Source organism: Syzygium oleosum, unplaced genomic scaffold (genome assembly GCF_021117445.2).
Source record: "Syzygium oleosum isolate NSW1041296 unplaced genomic scaffold, Sole_v2.1 Sole_v2.01, whole genome shotgun sequence".
In the NCBI taxonomy this organism is placed as follows: Eukaryota; Viridiplantae; Streptophyta; class Magnoliopsida; order Myrtales; family Myrtaceae; genus Syzygium; species Syzygium oleosum.
Genome location: NW_026607485.1, coordinates 22,668,731 through 22,674,735, shown reverse-complemented (window position 1 = coordinate 22,674,735; position 6,005 = coordinate 22,668,731).

The window sequence follows — 6,005 nt, the reverse complement described above, 5'->3', positions numbered from 1 at the left end:
TCCGTGTCCTGAGCTCAGTACTACTACGTCCATCGCTGTTTCTCGTGTGGCTGCGTCTGTCTGTTTGTGTTGCGTGAGCGTGTGATGTTTGTGGGAATACAAACAAACGAGAAATAAATAGAGATCCAATAAATAAATAAATAAATACGGAGGTGGAAAATATTAGGGTTTAGGAAGTCCGTCTTTGACACGTAACTGGAAGTCGTCTTTTAACGTGACATTTCTAGTCATCCCATCAATTGCATGAATAGAATTTTGACTGAGCAAATGTTGACATCTTCAGGGTGGCTCGTTGAAGTAATCTGACGTATGTGCATGCATCACTATCTGCAATGCAGCAACCTTTCCGCCAAAAATTAACGCTTCGTGAATCACATTTTGTCATTTCGTTTGTTGGTAACTTTTTCGATACTTATGCAGTTACTAATTTTTTGTAGCGTATATTAAAATACATTATCATAGCGAATAGTATAGTGACACGTAACCATAAAAAGATGGTAACATCTAAAATGAAAAAAAATAAATATCTAACAGTATCTAATGAATATTTTTAACATTCACACGTGACCTTTTCTTGTTCTACAAGAAGGGGTCTTGACATCTCAGGTCGCTCGTTGAAGTAATTTTTCTTATCCACAGTGAATTTGCTGATGAAAGTCACAGCGGTCGATCAAGTTGTGTTGGTTTTTCTCTTCATTTGACGTATGTGCATGCATCAATACACACCCGACTCGGCCCATCGATGTCTTCGTTCTTGAAACCCGGCTCGAGACTGGACCCAATGCCTTCTCTTGCTCGTTCTTGTCTCGTCACGTTGAGCAAGAACCTCCACTTGCATTGTGAGAGAGAATTTGGGGTTTTTCTCAAAGTTGGACAACAATGTTGTTTTCTTATTTGGCAGAGCTGTGAGTTGGATGAGTAAGAGGCAATGCACGATTGCTTTATCTATTAAGACAGAGTACATAGTCCTTACTTATGCTGCTAAGGAAGTAATCCGGATGCATAGAATGTATAAGGAGCTTGGTTTTACACAAGGAGAAGTGAAGATTGGGTGTGATAACCAGAGTGCTATATTCTTGGTTAAGAATCCTAGTTTTCATGCTACAAAGCACATCAATATACAATATCACCTTATCCGAGAGAAAATGGAACAGAAGGTTGTAATACTGGAGAAAGTTGACACACATGCGAATAGTGCAGATTTTTTTACCTAGACAGCGAGTGCAGAAAAGTTAGAATGGTGTACAACTGTGTTGGAATTAAAGAAGCATATGGAGTATTCACCAAGTGGGAGATTATTGGGATGTGCTAATTATAGCGGAATCATATGCTAGATATAACACTAATTTAAGGGTGAACCCGGATAAAAACTTTGTGTATGGATTTTCTTTTATCGCTTTTACTCTCTAGTTTATTGTGATTGTGTGCCGAATCTTAACAGTTCAGTTCCTATATAATTGTAATGCACGTGGAGTTCAATAGGAAATTATAATGTAAGATCTTCTAAGTGTCTACAGAGCTCATGGTGACTTGCAAGGCCCATCTTCGAAATGAAAATCTCTCATGCAAAACCCTTTTCTTTTTGAGATTTGCAGCTTCTCTCTTGTTCTCTCCTTGTTAGTGCTCTTCACAATGATGCTTGCCCCTTCCTCCTATACATACATTGGAGTGCAACTTATATATAGATATATATGTGCATGTATAGTTAAGGTACTAATAGAATTTTAAAAACTATTCATATACTAGTACATATGTTGGAAATAAATCACGACTAAAGATTTTTTTTTGGCCCTTTTATGTATGAAGAAGGATGGTAATTGGTCTATTCATTCTCATTGGACGACCTCTTCTTTTTTGGGCATGTTTATAAAACCTAGAATCGACCCATAAATTGACGGCTACTTACGCAGGCTTTTTATCCTCGTAAAGAGTATTGACATGGGCATGCGTGCGTGCAATTATTCAACAAAACTTATACATGTATCAAGATTAATTCGGTCTTTAGAACTTGTTGGATCTCATATGATGTATCTCGTGTGGGGTCGGGTCCTACCAAATCTGACCATCCAAAATCGTTTTAGTTCGTATATTAAGTTCACTAAACGAATTATCGATGCATGGATGAAACATAGGGGGAGCTAACAAGTAGCCTTTCTCATGTATGCAAGTAATGCAATTATTTGTTTTGCAAGAAGATTCTAAACTAAGCTTCCGATTTGACAATGAAAAAACAAAAAAACATGTTGACTTTCTTTCTATTTATAAGATGCCTCGTCAGACTCAATGTCAATACAATATTTTCAGAAATATTATGTGAAAGAAGATTTGTGATAATGAAATCACAACATTCGATTCATATAGATAGATCATGATTATTGGCAGGAGATTCATCATATAGTTACACTCGATCATAAGCTATACAAATGTAGGTATTTAAGCATCTCCATCCTAGAGCTCATCCAATGATTTGTAAGGCCCATCTTCAAAAATGAATAAGTTACCGGGACATCCTCTTTTTTGTGGGATCTGAAGATTGATCTTGTCTGAATCCTCTTGGCTAAGTTCCCACTCTAAGATTTGTAGGTTCTCTTTCATTCTCTCTTTGTTGAAACTCTTCACTGTCACCGTTGCCCCTTGCTCATATATCCATCTCAGTACAACCTTTAAATGTATGCATGTAGATGAGAAATACTAAATATTTGGAGATAAAAAAAATAAATCACATGATCCTTGATATTAGTTAAATATTTTATGGATCGTGATTTTCCTATTACTTGTCAGTTGGGTTTCCTCGTCAAAACAAAAATTAAATAGTACCTAAAGTTTTTTGTCCTCCCTTTATTGCAGGCTGAAAGAAAGAGAGAGAGATTGGAAGATGTTTTCTTATGATAATTACAATCTTGTTTTTGGGTAGGGTTTAGTCTTGCCGACCAAAAATTAGAATTGAAAATAACAAAGAGACCCTTTTAGTACTTGGAAGTCGCAAAGGATAAAGTAGTTCTTTTGTAGTTTGGTACACCAACTATGGGTCGTTTAATTATAATTACACCAACTATGAGTTAAAACTTTATGGTCTCTTGCTATTTAATTTAGGGTTAACACCGCCAAAAATCCTAAACTTGTACATCTTGTCATATTTACCTCAAACTAATTTTCGTGTCACAAAGATCCCAAACCGATACATCCGTGCTACATATACTCCAAACTAATTTTCGATTAATTTCCACATCATAACTATGTCACTTGCTAATCATCAGAGTTGTTTGTCACGTGTGTTTCCACCTTAGCAATTTAATAGGGATATTGGACGGAAGTTAACGGAGAGTAGATTTATCACGGATATTAACGGTTTGGGATTTTTTTTAACATGGAAATTAGTTTGAGATAAACGTGGCACATGTATACCATTTTCTAGGTTTTTGCGTTGTAACATTCTGAATTTTGACCCGTTACCGGGACCAATGAAGTGTATGTTAATGCTCGTTTGATTTTAGTAAGTCGCGCTCTAAACACAATTTTGGACTTCGGGTATCGACGGGCGATTTTGGGCAAAATCAGTATGGAATTAGGTGCGGAATTACGTGAATGGGGAGTGGAAATTTTATGGCGGGCCTTAGGAATTAAATTGGGTAATATTTATTGGAAATTCGGATTAATAGGGGCTGCGAATTACTGTTCACAAGCTGCGAATTACTGTTCACGGGGCTGTGATGACTGGTTCGAGATGCAAGTTGGGTTTTTGGAACCAGTATTTTATGGCGAGAAAGTTCCGTGAAGGATCGGAATTAATCCGACGCCGTTTGGTGGGAGAAAAATGAGAATTTATGGTTTTGCCCCTCCAAACTTTTGGACTGATTTTCGAGGGCTTAAAGGATGAATTTTAAGGATCCGACACCATATTATGTCTACTGTGAATATATAAGACCGGTATGGACAAAAATTGGAATTTCAGTCTGGGATCGGAAAATTACGAAAATGCCCCTAGGCCATTTTTGGACAATTCCGAATTTGGTTAAATTTTGGGGGTTTGACCAAGGTGAGTTTGGCTTAATCCAGGTCTGGTCAGCCTTGGGTTAGTGACAAATGACCATTTTACCCCTAAATTATTGGGTTAGAACAAATCCTAGCCTTTGGATCAAGGGCAAAATTGTCCAATAGCCTAAGATAATGACACTTGGAACCCACTAAATCAATTGTTGACCCTTATTTGACCAGATCACTCTCTCTCCAGCAGACCATTCGGCCAAAGCCCCCGAGAATTTCCTTCTTCTTTCCCATTTTACTGTTCTGCAGGTTCACGTTCTGCTCAAACCGGGTACTGTTCACGCCGAACAAGACCAATGGGAGCTATCCCAGCCGAGCCAGCACCACCAGCTGACCCTTTCCGCCCAAGAACAGCCACCCTCGGCCCATTTCCAAGACCGAACAAAAGCAAACGGTAGCAAATCACCGTTTCCGTCGTCGCCGCGGACCGCAGGCTTGCATCGGAATGCCGCCGTCGATCCTTACCGTTCGTCGGTGATCGACCGCCTGTTCCCGTCGTCCCGAGTCGTTAATAGACGAGTATAAACCCCTAAACCCTTAATTAGTTTATTTGTGCATTTTAGAGGGTAATTAGGGGGTTGATTAGGCTTAATCATGGTCTAATCATGTCTAATGTTGTGTGGGGTGATTAGGGGACCTAATTAGTGCCTAATGAAGTGAGTTAGAGGTGGATTATGGCCTAATTGGTGTTCTGTCCTGGTACTGTTCACCAGTACCGAATTTGCATTAAAATGGCTTAAGTTGTACATTAAATGGGTTCATGGATTAAGGCCTTGAATTAAGCATTTTAGAGGCTAATTAGGCTTAGACAATGCTTAATTAGGTGTACTTGGCTATTGGGTGAATAGGGTGTGAGATTAGAGCCTAATGAGGTTGTTTAATTGTGGTTTAATGGGCTAAGTATGTTCTGCCCTGGTACTGTTCATACAGTACCGAAATTGTGTAATTTGCCTAAGTGTTTCACTAATTGGGTTCAATTGCTAAGGACTTTGAATTGGACATTTTGGGGACTAATTAGGCTTAATTGAGGCTTAATTAGGTGTATTCGGTGGTTGGATGATTAGGGTATATGATTGGGCCCTAATGAGATTGTTTAAGTGTGGTTTAGTGCCTAATGGATATTCTGTTCTGGTACTGTTCACCAGAACCGAATTGCACTATATGGCTTAAATTGGGACTTAGTTGGTTCATTGACTATTGGCTTGAGTTTGGCCATTTTTAGGGGTTGATTAGGACTTGTATAAATTCCTATTGAATGACCCCGAAATAGTGAGAACGACTATCGAGATTGATTTGCCCAAGGCGGGCCTTTAGCGCATTGAGTTACTTTGGAAAGAATGCGCGGAAATGAGTGTTGAACTTATTGAATTAGAGGACTGATAAATTGATGGTGCCGAGGGTGTGTTAAATTCATTGGCTTGGTAAATAACTGTATTCGGCATGTTGGCTTGGGTATTGGCATGAATTTCTGAGTATATGATTTGTATGTCATGTTGTGATTGATTAGGAATTGAGTGCAACAATGTGCATACCTGAGATTTATCAATTGTGGCCTTCGGGTCGGGCCTACGGGTCGATTTATGAACTGTGGCCTCGGGTCGGGCCTACGGGTCGTTATAATCTCTTGTGACCTTCGGGTCGGGCCTACGGGTCGTTATAATCTCTTGTGGCCTTCGGGTCGGGCCTACAGGTCGATTTATGAACTGTGGCCTTCGGGTCGGGCCTACGGGTCGTTATAATCTCTTGTGACTTTCGGGTCGGGCCTACGGGTCGTTATAATCTCTTGTGACCTTCGGGTCGAGCCTACGGGTCGATTTATCAACTGTTGGCCTTCGGGTCGGGCCTACGGGTCGATTTATCAACTGTTGGCCTTCGGGTCGGGCCTACGGGTCGTTTTATCAATTGTGGCCTTCGGGTCGGGTCTACGGGTCGTTATATTCAATTGTAGGCCTTCGGGTCGG